This window comes from Pleurodeles waltl, chromosome 11, assembly GCF_031143425.1.
Source record: "Pleurodeles waltl isolate 20211129_DDA chromosome 11, aPleWal1.hap1.20221129, whole genome shotgun sequence".
NCBI classification, from domain to species: domain Eukaryota; kingdom Metazoa; phylum Chordata; class Amphibia; order Caudata; family Salamandridae; genus Pleurodeles; species Pleurodeles waltl.
Genome location: NC_090450.1, coordinates 161,258,906 through 161,275,855, shown reverse-complemented (window position 1 = coordinate 161,275,855; position 16,950 = coordinate 161,258,906).

Here is a 16,950-nt window from a genome sequence, read left to right as displayed (position 1 = left end):
CTCAAGTTGGTGGTTTGCCCACTGCTTGGTCCTGGAGAGTGCAAAGCCACAGTCTCTCAAGTCTCTCAAGTGGGTGGTTTGCCCACTGCTTGGTCCTGGGGAGTGCAAAGCCACAGTCTCTCAAGTGGATGGCGTCTTCCACTGGTTCTGGAGGGAGCATTGTGCCCAGAGAGCTTGATCCTGCCAAGGATAGGGTGAGTGGATGCATCTCTCCACTGCTTCTGGAGGGGGCCTTGTGCCTAGTGTGCTTCATCCTGTCAAGGATAGGATGAGTGGATGTATTTCTTCACTGGTTCTGGAGGAGGCCTTGTGCCCAGTGTCCTTCATCCTGCCAAGGAAGGGGTAAGTGGATGTATTTCTCCACTGGTTCTGGAGGGGGCTTTGTGCCTAGTGATGCTGCACCTGGGGTGTGTCAGTTAACATCCTCTCACCTGGGTGTCTGAGCCACGAGATGTACATGGAACAGGTAGCATGATACTCTATGGAGGCAGAGCCACACTCCATCCTGCGGCAACTTATGCTGCAAACTGTTGGTAGTGCCAGTGCTGGTGCCTCAAGTGGCATGTCCATGGTCCAGGATGTCACCTGCAGCCTCGGACGGCTGCCCACTGGGGATGCTGCTGACGTCTGATATAGTGGCACCGGCTGGGCACGTGGCGGTGCAGATGGTGGTGCAGGTGGAGGTGTCTGCGGCGCTGGCTGCGGTGGAGATGCTGCCGGTGATGCTCATGGTGCAGGTGTCTGTAGTGGTGGAGGGAGACACCAGACCATCTACGGCAGCCTCGGATGGCTGAGCCTTGTGGAGGATGCTGCAGGCTGAGATTGTGGCAGTAGTGGTGCAGGCGGCGGTGCAGGTGGCGGTGCAGGTGGTGGTGCAGGAGGCGGTGCAGGTGGTGGTGCTGACCGTGGTATATGTCGCTGGCATCTCTGAGGAAATGGTGGTCACCAGCCCCTCATCAGGAGGCATTGTGCCCTGAGGTGACTTGCCCTTTGTCTTGTGTCCCTTCCCCACCTTGTCAGTCGCTGCTGGGACTTTGGCACTGTCCTCTCTGTGTTTGGATGAGGCCTTGCCGGGTGGGTGGTTCAACTTTCCCCTGCTGGATCCCAGTCCCTTCTTGACATTGGCAGGTGGTGGAATCGGGTGGTCCTTCACATCTGTAGGTGGCACACTGGCAGCTCTGACGGGTGCCCCTGTCGGTCCACCCGGACTTGCAGGGATCACAGCAGACGCTGATTTGGTGGCTGAGGTGCTGGGCTGGGACCTAGACATCCTGGCCCTAAGGGAAGGACGAGGGAGGTGTAGGGAAGAGGTTAATGTTAGCTAAGAAAAGTTTTTCAGACACACTGGGACGGGAAGATGGAGGGGGGTGGGAGTGGAGGAAGAGGTAGTGGTTGTAGGAGGTGTACGTCTGCTGAGTTTGGGTGAAGGTGCATGGGCTGGAGGCTATTGTGAGGTGGATGGCTGTTGAGTGGCTGTGTGCCTGTGTTTGTGTACTTTGGGAGGAGGGCTCACAGACACACTGGGAGAGGACACAGGGGACGTGTGAATGGTAGTGGGGTTTGTGATTGCTCATGAGCGGTGTGTTGTGATGGGTGTGCTGGTGATGGAGGCAGTGGCTGATGATGTCGTGCATGCAGGTGTGAGTGGAGACAAGACTGGGAGGGAGGTGGAGGACGTGGAGGAGGGGGGCACAGTGGAGGAAGTGGATGTTGGTATGTGTGCATGGGTATGGTGCTTGTGTGAGTGCCTGTTTGATGATGTGTGGTGCTTATGTGTTCCTGAGCCACTTTTGTGTGTTGACATGTGTGCATGCTGGTCTGAAGGTGTGCTTGGGATAGGGTGAGGTAGAGGGGATTAGGTCTAGGTAGTGGAAGTTGGAGGGGGAGGCTGAACATAGGGACAATGGCTGCCATCAGTGCTGAGGCCAGAGCCTGAAATGCTCTCTGTTGGGCAGCCATGCCAGAATGAATGCCCTCCAGGTATGCATTTGTTTGTTGCAAATGCCTCTCAACACCCTGGATGGCAATCAAAATGGTTGACTGCCCAACAGTGAGGGATCTCAGGAGGCCAATAGCCTCCTCACTGAGGGCAGCAGGGCTGACTGGGGCAGGGCCTGAGGTTTCTCGGGCTAAGGAGATGCCCACCCTCCTGGGTGAGCGGGCACAGGAAACACGCTGAGGGGCTGCTGGGAGGGCAGTGCTGGTGGTGGGGTGGTGACTGTACCTGTCACAAAGGTGCCCACCACCGCCAGGGATCTTCCATCAGAGGAGGAGTCGCCGTCACTGGTATCCACTACTGTCCCCGTCGTGGAGCTCCCCTCGCCCTCCGTCCCACTGGTGCCTTCACCCTCCGTGGATTCACCCTCATGGGCCATGTGGGATGCAGCTCCCTTGGTTGCGGGTGCCTCAGCTCCTCATCCAGATGATGCTAATGCACACAAGGACAGAGTGACAAAACAAGAATGGGGGAAAGACAGAGGACACACATGGTCAATGCCAGAAACACCACTACCGTTGGCAGACACAACACACACTGAGCTGCCCTATGCACTATGCCATGCTCAACCACTCACTAAGATAGTCACCACCCCAGGGGGTAAAATGCCTTATGCCAGCACATGCACACCTGACCCATACATGACCCTGCCCACTAGTAGTTGCCCAATTGTATCATTGGGGTTGGGGTGCTTCAGAGCCTGCAAAGAAGGGACCTACCCTGGCATGATCGCCCTGGCCTAGGGGCACCCACAGCCCACACCCCCCACCCAGCTAGTTCCTGAACCGCGCAGAGTCAGCTTTCTGAAACTGTACTCACCCCCTTGTGGCTGCTGTGATGCCCTCAAGAGCTCACCCAACTCCAGATAGGCCACCGCCAGGATGCAGAACATCAGGGGGGTCATGGTGCGACGGGCCCCCCTCCCACATTGGGAGGCCAGCCCCAGCTGGGCCTCCGCCGTCTTCTTGCTCCAGCAGCGCAGGTCCTCCCATCTCTTGTGGCAGTGGGTGCTCCATCTGTGATAGACCCCCAGGGTCCACACCTCCTTGGCGATGGCACGGCAAATACTGTTCTTCTGGTGGGCGCCGACCTAAAGGGTAAACAGAGCGAACACATTTAATTACTCACCCGTCTTGACCGTCAATTGGAGCCAGACCTGATGTCAGCTATCCGCCAGCCCACAGGTATACCCCCTCTTGTGCAGATCCTGTCAGTGCTCCATTTCCTGGCAAGTGGATCCTTCCAAACTACAGTGGCCATGGCATCTGAGATGTTTCAGCCACTGTTCTGAAACCTGTTGAGCACGGTGTTGTCTGCCCTGCTAAAAACACCTGTGCAGCTACTTCGTGTTCCCCCAGGTGGAGGATTTGCCACAGTGAAAGCTGACTTCTATGCCCTGGGACATATCCTCAACATCATTGGTGCCATTGATGGGACACAGGTGGCATTTGTCCCCCCCCCCGAGAAATGAACAAGTGTACAGAAATAGAAAAAGCTACCATTCGATGAATGTGCAAATGGTGTGTTTGGCGGACCAGTACATCTCCCATGTGAATGCCAGGTATCCTGGCTCTGTGCATGACGCTTATATCTTGAGGAATAGCAGCATCCCTTATATGATAGGCCAACTCCAGAGGCACCGGGTGTGGGTAATAGGTGAGCCCAAGGTCCCCACACAGTATGAGTAGGTGTCTGGGTATGGAGTAGTCCCTAAGAGTTAGTGTCTGTCTAACAGGTATCCCTCAAAATTTGCAGGTGACTGGTTACCCCAACCTCTCATGGCTACTGACCCCAGTGAGGAATGCCAGGACAAGGGCAGAGGATTGCTACAATGTGGCACATGGGCGAACTAGGCGTATTATTGAGAGGACATTTGGCTTCCTGAAGGCCAGATTCCGGTGCCTCCATCTGACAGGTGGCTCCCTGTACTACTCACCCAAGAAGGTGTGCCAGATCATCGAGGCATGCTGTATGTTGCACAACCTGGCATTGAGACGCCAGGTGCCTTTTCTACTGGAGGATGAGCCTTGTGATGGTCTTGTGGTAGCGGTGGACAGTGAGGAAAAGGAGGCAGAGGAAGAAGATATTGACAACAGAACAAACATCATCCTGCAGTACTTCCAGTGACACACAGGTAAGACACTGTAACTCCTCTTCACATATCAGTTTACTTTAGGACATTGTACATAGCAGCCTCTTAACCTCTGTCTATGGACACTGACTGTTCCCTTTGGATTTACTTTTTTCAGAACTGTGTACCACATTCTGCCATCTGCTATGTGTACTGCTGCCCAACAACTGTCATACATTGGTATGAGTAAATGAACATATACCTTGCAAGTTTTTGCAACATCAGACTGACTCCAGATTGGTATTGATTAAAGGGTGTTTATTTAGGTGCTAATGGGTATAGGGGTATGTGCAATGGGCTGGGTTGATGGTGGAGGAAGGTCCATGGTAGTGTCCAGTCTCTTTGCATCACAGGTGCATTGTCCAACGGGGCATTGGAAAGGGGAGTAATAGCAGTTCAAGGTGGACGGGGGAACAGAGTGGGACAGAATGGAGACAATCGGGTGAGTCTTATTTCCTGGCGGGGGTCTTGGCAATGTTCTCTGTGTTCTGCCTGGATCGCAGGGACCGTTTGCGGGGTGGTTCTCCTTCTGCAGGGGGTTTGGTTGCTGGTGGCCTGTTCTTCCTGTGGCGTGCCTCCTGTCCACTAGAGCTGGGGGAGGTGGAAGGCTGTTCCTCAGTTTGGCTAGTGTTCAGGGGCCCTTTGTTGAGCCACTGCCTCTCTCATGGTCTCGCCCATGTCAGCTAGCACCCCTGCTATTGTGACCAGGATGGTGTAGATTGTGGTGAGGTCATCCCTGATCCCCATGTACTGTCCCTCCTGCAGCTGCTGGGTCTCCTGAAACTTGGCCAGTACCATGCCCATGGTCTCCTGGGAATGGTGGTATGCTCCCATTATGTTGGACAGTGCCTCATGGAGAGTAGGTTCCCTGGGCCTGTCCTCGTCCTGTCGCACAGCAGTCCTCCCAGCTTCCCTGTTGTCCTGTGCCTCTGTCCCCTGAACCATGTGCCCACTGCCACTGACCCCAGGTCCCTGATCATCCTGGGTTAGTGGGGTTGCCTGGGTTCCCTGTAGTGGTGGACACACTGCTGATTGACGTGTCCTGGGGACAGTGGCATGGGCCCGCTGGGTGGGCGCTGTGGTGGTGTTTCCTGAGGGGGAGGCTCTGTGGTGGTTTGTGACTGTGGCAAGGGAACAGATTGTCCAGAGGTCCCAGATGTGCCAGGCTGGTCATCCTGATCCAGGCGTGCATAGCTGCTGTCATCACTGTGGGTCTCTTCTGTGGGGGGACTGGATGTACCTGGTACCTCCTGTCCGGTGACGTTGGGTAGGGGTCCTGTTGGAATGCAAGTGCATTGTTATTTTATCTGTGTGTGCCATCTTGTGCCATTGGTGTGTTTCCCTAATGGAATTGTGCTTTCCCTGTCGCCTTGGCTTTGTGTGATTGCTGATTGTGTGGGGTGGGTGAGTCCATCTAGTGCGCATGCTGTGATGATGGGAGTCCATGCAGGTCTGTGATGGGTGTCATTGGTTTAGCATGCAGGGCTTGGTATTGGGATGTGTGGGTTGTGATAGTAGTGTATACGTGAGGCGGTGGAGTGATGGGGGTGAGGGTAGGAGTTAGTGAGAGAGTGCAGGTAGGGTGGAGGGATATAGTGGTAAAGATGTGACTTACCAGAGTCCAGTCCTCCTGCTACTCCTGCAAGGCCCTCAGGTTGCATGATCGCCAAGACTTGCTCCTCCCATGTTGTTAGTTGTGGGGGGAGGAAGTGGGGGTCACCCCCAGTCCTCTGTACTGCTCTCTGGTGTCTTGATACCACAGCACGCACCTTCCCCTGTAGGTCGTTCCACCTCGTCCTGATGTCATCCCTGGTTCTTGGATGCTGTCCCACTGCATTGTCCCTGTCGATGATTCTCCGCCATACCTCCATTTTCCTTGCAATAGATGTCTGCTGTACCTGTGATCCGAATAGCTGTGGCTCTACCCGGATGATTTCCTCCACCATGACCCTTAACTCCTCCTCAGAAAACCTGGGGTGTCTTTGAGGTGCCATGATGTGGTGTGAGCGATATGTGTGAGGTGATGTGTGGGGTGCTGTGTTGTGATGTATTATGTGATGTGCGTGGAAAGTGTATGAGTGATGGTGTTCTGTGCCTCTGGGTGAAGATGTGCTCTTTGCTTTTCTCTCTCTGTTTGTTCTAATTTGTTTGTTGAAAGGGTTGTGGGTAATGTGGGTTTGTGTTTTATAGTGGTATGAGTGTGGGTGTGTGGTGTGTGTATGTGTGTCAGGTGTGTGTAGTGTGAATTGTCCAATGTGGTGGTGTTTTGTATATGTGTGTGTATTTTGAGCATGGCGGTGTGTAACGCCAATGGTTTAACGCGTTTGAAAGACTGCTGCAGTGATTCGTGGGTTGTGATGCTGTGGGTGTATTCCTGTTGGCGTGACGGTGTGGGTTTTGCTATCACCCGTTTATCACTGACCTTTGGTGTGGCGGACTTGTGTGGGTGTCTGTATTGTGGCGGTATTCTCTGTGTGGGTCATAATACCCATAGCGGAATAGCACCACGCTCACGTGTTCTGCTTTACCTCTTATCTCATAACCGAGCTTACAGAACCTCTCTAGAATGCACTTCTGAGTTTAAAGAAGACATTTATTGTTTTATAATTCTCCACCACGAGGTTCCTGAGAGACGAAATTAGTAGATTAGAAGCACACGTTCAAAAGTAGTTGCAGCAATGAAAGCAAAATATATCAAAGTACTTCTCAGTTGCAATGTACAGAGCAAATATAGATGATTATATTATAGCATAACTTCAAAGCAAAGCATAAAAGTCAAAATTCATCACCGTATGGGAAAGGCGGTAGGGCCTATATTCAGCTTCATCTTTCTGGGGTCTGCAAGTTGATGACTCCGGTCAATTGCGAGAAAGAGATTCCCTACCCAAACGGGAGACAGGCAACTGATGTCTAGTTCCTGTCTGAAGTCAAAGCAGATTTAATCTACCTCTTTGTAGCCCAGAGTCATCCTTAAAAGCAAACTCAGTGTGAGAGCCGAAAAACCTTGGAGAGAGGCCAATTCTCCTGCGCTCACTCGCTCTCAGACTGGATTGCGAGGTAAACACAAAATCTACGTGCTCTTATCAGCTAAGGTCTGGTGTGAACAAAACAGCTTGGTCCATCATGTGGAAAAACACAGCTTGGAAAAACACAGCTCATCTGCAATGTCTCAACTGCAATGTCTAGCCCCATGTTAAAGCCAGCTAACCTAAATATCAAATGTAATGTCTAATGTCATGTCAAAGCCAATAGGCAGCTAAGCTGAATACAGAATGTAATGGCTAATGGCTAATGCCATGTCAAAGCCAATAGGCAGCTAACCAAAATATCAAATGTAATGTCTAATGGCATGTCAAAGCCAATAGGCAGCTAAACTGAATACAGAATGTAATGGCTAATGCCATGTCAAAGCCAATAGGCAGCTAAGCTGAATACAGAATGTAATGGCTAACTCCATGTTAAAGCCAATAGGCAGCTAAACTGAACACAACATGTAATGTGCTACTGGTGAACATGGAGCAACTAATATGCGCAGTGGTGAAACACAAATTCATTGGTCAAACACAATTAGTAGCATCACATCACGGTATGTTGCCGGCCGTCGGCACAGCAGAAAGAGGGATTTACCGCCAGGGTTGTAATGAGGGCCATAGTTGCTTATAGGTATTCACGGTCAAAGAAACATTTCTAGCTCACAGAAAATATTTTGTGTTGTATGTTTCTTTTCCCACCATTGTTTTGTTTTTTGTAAGCACTGAGAAATCTAAGAGCATGGATTTAGTTATTATATTTCACATGAAGGCCAGTACAGCAGTCGTCCATGTGTATTTATTAGCTGGACAGTAACTTTTGGGCCCATGAAAAAGAAAGCTGCAGTACAGTGCACCTCTGTGCCCTGAGCACAATTCCAAAATGACCGCTCATCACATTTATACATTCAAATAACAGCTTAAGAAATAGGCTGGATTTTATTCACCCCCCAGACTTACTCATAACTGAGGTACTGCTAACTCCTGGAGTAGGAAAAAATGGTTTCATTATGGGTTGGGCCCTAATGGCTCACTAAGAGAGGGTAGTTTACTTGGGGGATCTGTAAGTTCGCTTAGTGTGTCTGGTAATTCCTCATTTTGTGCGGGACTTACACATGGAGTTTCAGCTGAAAAGTCTGGATGAAAGTAAACAAGCATTTGCAGTGCAATGGGTCTCGCGTTTGCTCAAGTTAGAGTTATTAGCGTGGAAATTCCTAACTGGACTTTTCTTGCCACATAAATTGAAAATGAAAAATAAAACAGCTGATGGAAGCAAGTCAATTCAAAGCGCCACAACCGCCATGAGCGTGAGCGCGAGAGTTAAGGGCTCCTTGCGTGAAAGTCTAGAAAGGATCACAGCTGGGATGAAAAGCAAACCGAAACTGGAGGAGAGGCCATCACATGCTGTTACAGGAGAAAACGTGACATAGTGTGAAGGCCAACAAAAATGTTAACTTAGTGAAATCACATGAAGGGAACTCAGCACACAAAGGAGCGGCATTTCACAAAATGCACCAATAAAATGAAGCATTTAAGACAAGCACAACAAAGAATGAATAGCAAGAGTGGGTGTGGTTAAAAGCTCACAGAGAGATTACAACAGGCAAGAGCGATTGCGCGCTCGACCCCAAAAAACTACTAATTCAGATGGGGCTGGCAATAGCTGCAACAAGCCTCATCGGAATTACAGATGACTCATAAAGAGGCCCTGTTTTTTATTAGAGTGCTGACTTGTGAGAAGAAATATCAATCCAGACTCTACTATTAGTATGTGAACTTCGGGGGCTTCTTTAATGCACAAACGCTCGTTTTCTTTATTTATTTGTTTTTACCTCAATGGTACATGGTCCGTTGTAGCTATTAATGAACAAAGGCCCCCTGGCCTAAGAGAGGTGGTACCTCAGACTTATATCTATTTCACATACATATTTGCACTGAGCTGCAGGTGTTCGCACTGCACTAAAAATTCGGGCCTCCCTGTGTTTATTACCCAAGTCAATAGTGATAATTAATTCGACTTGGACAATGTACACTGGCTGAGTGGGCAGCAGCAAGAGTTAAAGATATCTATCACAGACTAATGGGTCGGCATTAGATTTCACACAGAAAAACCATACGTCTCTGAGCTTGTTCACCCCTTTGAAAAACACCCTTAAAACATTCTTCTACAGTAGATCTCACTTTCTCTCTCTCTTTCTCTTTTTCTCTCTGTCTCTCAGTAGATTGCCACCAGGGGTTCCTCTTAACTCTACCACTATTATAAGTGATACCTTATGGTACGTTGAAATGCTACATTTGATGACACTTTATATATTTAGAACAAAAATAGTACTGGCATCCTTTTGAGAACTATAACAGCATTTAAGTCTATAAAGCGGCAGGAGGAAACATTGTCTCACTCGGTCACATTACTAAGGCTAAATCAACCTAAATGTTTTAAAGTACAAATGTTCCAGTTGGGCTGCAGGGTCCAAGGGCCACCAGGCTAATATACAACTTTTTAGCAAATAAAATTAATTTAGTTTTCATTGAATGTTAATAAAATAATTCTTAGTAAGTAATCTTAGTACTGAACATGGTGGCTCTAATCTGTCCCCTAGGCCCATAAAAATTCTTTGCTGATGGGACTGACAGATTCATCTCTGTACGTATTGGCCTGCATGAAACTTAAATTATGCTAGCATTATTTACGTCATTTCTGGAATCCCACATTACGATTGTACCTGAAATAAATGCATTACCCCATTGGGTGTGATTAGGTGTCATTTGTGGTAAACATTTTACCATGAGTGGTATCATTGTGGTAAAAATGTATAGTGAACACAGTGGAACAGAATGTGAGCATCTGTTGTTCACCATGCTTTCGTGTAAAGGTAACCTCATGCCAAAATTTGAAGCAGTACACATTTCACTCTCAGTATAGCCTGAAATGACAGATTTGTATTTTGCACAAATACCAGTAATTCTGCCATAGTTTCACATAATTATGCAAAAGTAAATTACTCAAATTTCACACACCCTTAATTTTTATACCATTCTTATAACTATTGACAGGAAACACAATCCAGACCGCATACCTTGATTTATTTATTAATCTACTCTTCTGTACGAATGCCACAAGTTCTTACATGTGAAATTCTACTGACTAGTGTAACATCAGTGATACCTCATGGTTATTATATCCCCACCCATATCTGATGGATATTTGTTTTGTTAGAGAGCACACCTAAATGCATAAATCTACAAGCCAATACTATGTGAACATCTCCATTTAAACAATACAACTGTGCTGGCAAACTCATTCCAATTTCCATTCCCTCCTTGGATCCCCTCTACTAACTCAGTCACCTTAACTGTGTTTCACTACCAGAAATATATGTTGGCTTTTGGTGCAACGTCATTTTGGTTGCACCATCATGTGTTACAAGAGTAACATAAAACTGTAATCGACAACACATATATTGTGTGCCTTGACATCACTAATGTGAAGTGGAGCAGCTAGATTGTATTATTGAAGATGCATTCATAATAGAAGACTAGTTTTTCATATATATGTATGTTCTAATGTTTGATTTTAACGTAAAGAATTGTAGTACTTATGCACATTTATACCCATGTATTCTGATTATGGTATCATCAAATAGCCACATATAAAATCATACTTCATTTCCTACTTCATTTCCAATTCTTGCTTTCATTTATAATATCAAGATGCACTTATAGTCATATATTTCAAATGTGCATTTAATGTCTTATTAAGTTAGCTTAACCAAAGGCATGAAGCATGTGTTCAACCTTCAACATGGAGTTTTTACGCATTGTAATAGCCTTCCTTTGCAAGTGCATCAGTGCAAATCTAAAGTTAATGAAGGGCATATTGTGTGTTGAAAATTGTGGAATACAGGAGGATACTTGGACAAGGAGATAACAAACTGAGATGAAGAGAATCCTGCTTGTGTACCAGACACAGAGAAACATCTAAGGTTGTCCTGATGTTCAATTTGTGGGATGAGAAACATAAGGGAAGTTGCTAATTTCAACTGTATGAGGAAGAAGCAAAACTATTGGTGTTAATGACGTGGATTTCTTGAAGATCCTGTAGATTTAATTAGTATTTGCCTAGTTAGACAAGGACAGATTCCCTTGAGACTTGGAAGGATAAAGACCTCTCTACTCTTTATTTCTTTGCATGGCTTTGTGCTATGCAGCACCTCTATCAGAACGTCTACTGAGGTTTTATTTATACTGACTCCTTTCTACATCCCATGAGACTTAATTAGGATTTCTCTTTAGATATTTTGGATATTTAGGTTAACTTAGATTCTTAGATGATTAGGCAAGAGGACCTGAACTTATACACAGATCACCATATTTTGTTTCTTATCTTTTGCATCGCCTCAGCTGAAAATGTCATATTCATTATGCTTATACAATTTAACTTCATTTGATGCTTTTCTTCACCTTTGATGATTGTGTACTTATATAGCATGTTTTGAGATTCATTTACATCAGTTTGGCCATTAATTTGTAATAAATGTGTGCCCTTTATTCTCCATCTCCGAGATATAATGTGTGACCAAATAAGATGCACTGTTAATTGATTTTAAAGGCTGACTTTACCTTCCCTTTACCATTCAAACACCCAAAGAAGTTCAGTCGAAAGAAGGAAAGTAAGATAACGGGTCCAGAGAGTCATCAGATGGTAGTGGAGTGAGGATGGTCTGGGTCTTGAAGTAAGGGGAGCTTGAGCCCTATACTATAGATTAGCTTGTCCCTGGAACCCAGTCCCTAGTGCCCATGTCTAGAACTTGGTAGAGCGGCAGAGTTCCCTAGATTCAGGAGAGAGATGTACTAGAGGAATGAGTATCAATAGGGTTGTGAGTTGGAGTGGGTCATGCTTAGCTTGCAGTGTTTGTGGAGTTTGTATGGTGTTTTGAATGTGAGTGTGATATTTAGTAAAATAATTTGAAGTTCTTTCTGGGTCTGATGTGGCCTAAGATCCTGGGTGTCACAATCCTCTATTCTGCTCTCTGTACAGTGGATCTGGCTCACAGGGCTAATGTTGTATTACCCCTGTGGCACTTTATGGCCTCCTGCAACACCGGGATAAATACCATCAGCCTCCATGGTTTCATTACACTTAACCCCTTATCAGGCTCCTTGTTAGACCATTAGAACATTCTGGTATACCATTTTTTAATTAGTTTTTTGGTTTGTACACTTGCGAGGAATATACCTGTGTTTTCTGTTTATTGGTTCCAACTGCCTTGACCTATTGACTCCACCTGCTAATGTTAATTGATTCCTCCTGCTTCGGTTTATTGGTTACAACTGCCATGGCCTATTGACTCCATCTGCTAATGTTAACTGATTGCACCTGCTTGCATTAAAGATCACAACCATTAGGCTGACAGGTGTTCTCTCCCAGGGCCCATTGGAAGCTTCCTGTCTCCTATATGAGGCAAGTGGCCATTAATATCTGTATATATATATATATATATATATATATATATATATATATATATACACACACACACAAACCTGTACAGAGAACTTGGGAGTGCCAGAAACTGTAGCCTTAAATATTGAATTGTACCTGTTCTCAGACAGTACTTGAGATGAAGCCTGTAAGTGTGCAATATTGTTAATATTTATGTAATCTTTGTATGCTGAGAACTGTTCGTAAACTATTCTTCTTGTTATTTCCAGTGCACTACATCTACAACAAATCAAAATATCTAGGCATTGCAAAAACTCTTATGCAGTGCCACAAGGCAGCAGGCAGGACAGATGCAGCGAGTGTATCTTTTTCTATTTTGTCCCAAGACCCCTTCCCCTCGAGGGCCGTGTAAGGGTCTAGGGCTCCTTGATAGTGGACTGCACTCCAGGGGAGCAAGAGGTCCAGCACTGCCTCCACAGTCGGAAGTAGGTGAGTGTGTGACAGAAGGCCAAGCCTCGCACTTCTTCCACTGCTCGGACGATACAGACAACCCATTTCATGTTCAAGACCTACCTCAAGCACTGTCAGAGGACAATCCAAGTGTGTTAGAATTTGCAAGGGCACTATTGGATATGTAAAATGGAGTTCAGTCCTTACGGCAAGAAAATCTGTTGCTCAAAGTTGACCTAGTGCGATAGTGACCCCACCGTTTGCCCTGGTTATCTGATGGTGAGCCGACTCTCCAAGGTACACATCCCATTCTTCAACCCATGCATTTTGGCAATTTAGGGAATCAAATGGTTATTACCACCACCGGAACTGTTGATCCAGTTTATGTCACTGTAACCACTCCAGTCTCTGTGCCCCTGGGTCTGCCAGAATTTTTTTTTTGAGGATAGTAATATGTTTGATGCATTCTGGAGTCTGTGACAATTGCAATTTCTAGTGAAACCAGGAGCCTTTCCTTCAGACACAGCTAAAGTTGCCTTTATCATATCCTATCTCGGGGGCACAGCTGCTAACTGGGCTACTCCACTCCTTGAAAATAATGACCCAGTATTACATGATTTTGGAAGGATTGAAGAGATGTTTCCCCATCTCTCCTTTGTTCAAGCTAGTGATTATGAGTTAATAAACCTATGTCTAAGCAACAAGGATCTCCTGACTTACAATACAACCTTTTGTAAGCTGGTTACAAATACCCACCTGCCAGACGAGAAGAAACTCTCCCTCTTTTATAGAGGGCTATGAAATGAATTAAAAGGTCCCTTGGTGCACATTGAGGACCCCCTGTCAGATTCCATAAATATAGTGCCTGGCTGGTGCTCAGGAATGGTGCAAGCCGGTGCTAAACATTTTGGTGCAAAACTGCGTTAGTGAAGCTTTGCACCAAAAAGTATAAATCAGTGCCTCAATGCGTTAAGAAAAGTGAACCAGAACAGGTTAGAGCCATGGATGGCTCTGACCTCTCTTTCAGGGATGGTCACATATCAAACTTCACCAATAACTCTAGTATATGAGAAGGGGCATAATGAGACCTGTTCCTTGATCCTTGATTTTATTGATACACTCACCGTTGGTGCAATATTAGAGGTCCTCTTGCTTCAACTTCACATTCCCATCACCACTGGGCCCTCCACCAGGTCACCCTAGATTCTCACTACTGTTGAACCGATTGTTATAAGGAGCCACAGGAAGGCCTATCTACCCTGGCATGTGCAGCCTTAAAACAAGAATCTATGAGTCCTGTAGACTTTCAGGATTTGTTAGATGTCTTTGATAGACAAAAATGTATGCAATTATCTCCCAGAGGAAATATGATTGCCAAATTGACTTAATTGTGGGTGAAGCACTCCTTTGCAGTTGTGTCTACGCTCTCTCTGAATCCAAGACAAAACACCTAGGGAAATACCTTGATGAGCTGTTAACTCGAGGGTTAGTTTGTCACTCCACCTCCACTGCATTTTTGTCACTCTTCTTCGTTCCAAGGAAAAATGGTGAGTTGCGTGCATGCATTGACTATAGGGCATTGAATAAAGTGACCATGAGGAATAAATGTCTATCGCTTCTAATCCTGGTCTTGCTTGACAAGGTGTCCATATATAATGACAACATCCTCATTTATTCACAAAAGATGACAAAACACATAGGTCATTTCAGGGAAGTACTACAAAGACTCTGAGAACATATCTTTCTTGATAAATTGGAAAAATGTACATTTAATATTCAATCTGTTGAATTACTGGAATACAAACTGTCTCCAGAAAGAGTAACCACGGATAGAAAGAAAGTTCAGCCAATATTAGACAGGCCAGCACAAACCACAATTAAGGAAGTGCAAAGTTTCATGTTTTTTTCAAACTTTTACATACTATTTATCTCCCATTTGTATGACATTGTAAGTCCCATTACTAGGCTTTTAAGAAAGGAGGTACCCTTTATGTGGTTTCGTAATGCCAATAATGCCTTCAATCCACTGAAGGAAAGGTTTACCACAGCCCCAATAATCAGACATCCAGATCCTACTTTGTGGAGGGAGACGCTTCTCAGGTAGCAGTTGGAGCTATTGTGTCGCAACACAATAGCACAACTGAGCTCATGGCCCCAGGTGCCTTTTTCCCCCCAAAATGATTGTCACCCAAGCAGAACTAAAGAGTTTCAGAATGAGAATTATTGGCAGTCAAATTACATTTCCAAGTCACTGCAATATTTACTAGGCACTGTACACATCATTACTATATACCTTGATTATAAGAATCTCCAGTTCCTTAGGTCATTAAAAACATTGACCACTAGGCAAATAATGTGGCCATTGTTTTTCAGAGAATACATTTTCATCATCACCTGTCAACCAGACATACAATAGACCAAGACTGATATGTCATCTAGGTGTGGTTACACAAGTCACAACTATCGGGAACAGATACCACAGAACATCATAGCCCCAGAACATATCATAGGACTTTGCAAACCAGAATCATTCCTAAACAGAGTGAGCCAGGAAGACATGGCCTTGTGAGTGGCCGGAAAGGATAATCATACACATATGCCCTCATTATAACCCTGACGGTTGGTGATAAATCAGCGGAAATACTGCCAACAGGCCGGCGGTAACAAAAATGGAATCATGACCACGGCAGAAACCGCTCAGACGGACAGCCACTTTAACACACCGACCGCCAGGGTGGAATCAACAAGCACCACAGCAGTAACTGCCAACAGCCAGGCGGAAGACAATGTGCCGCTCACTCTATTATGACCGGCCTAAGTGCCACCTTTTCCTGGGCAGTACCAACAACATCAAAAGCCAGGCAGAAACAGATCTCAGAAGTCACAGGACTGACCTGTGGAGAATCAGGGAACAACCACAACGCCATGGAGCCCGAGCTGCAAGTTTTACCCATGCTCGTCTACCTTCCGCTTCATTATGAACACCAACATGGCGAAGAAGACCACGGTGAGTACTTCCGCCTAGCACACAAAGGAGGGGGGATGGAAAAAGAGAGTGACACACAAACGTAACACACACACACCCCCACCCCCAACATCATACACACAACGAAAAGCAGCAACATAAAGTACCTACCCCATACCCATCAGGAATAATACAAGGTCAAAAAGATATGAAGAAAGTGAGTGTAATACAATAAAATTCTATGAATAAGTGCATCAAAATCCCAACGTGTATACATATTTACAAATGTAGGGACACTGCCCATTCCTCAATGTCGGTGGGTCACAGGGCCACAACACATAGGCCAAGGCCCCACCTCACTCCTGCAACAGCACGGAGAGAACACTGGGTGTTGGGTGTCTGAGTGTTTGCGTTTGTGTACTTTGGGAGGAGGGGGCACAGACACAGTTGGAGAGGACACAGAGGATGTGTGCATGGATGTGGGAGTGGTGACTGCCAGTGAGGGGCGTGTAGTGATAGGCGTGATGGTGATGGTGGGAGTGGGTGAAGATGTAGTGCATGCAGGTGTGAGTGTATATGCAACTGGGAGGGAGGTGGACGAGGAGGAGGAGGGGGACACAGTGGACACAGTGGATGTTGGTATGTCTGCATCTGGATGGTGTTTGTGTGAGTGCCTGTGGGATGATGTATGGTGCTTGTGTTTGCCTGAACCACTCTTGTGTGATGTCTTGTGTGCATGCTGGTCTGCCTGTGTGCTTGGGATAGGTTGGGGTTGAGGGGAATGGGATTCGGTAGAGGATGTTGGAGGGGGGAGGCTAGAAACAGGGACAATGGCTGCCATCAGAGAGGAGGCCAGAACCTGGATTGATCTCTGTTGGGCCTCCATGCCAGTGTTAATGCCCTCCAGGAATGCATTGGTCTGTTGCATTTGTGCTGTCA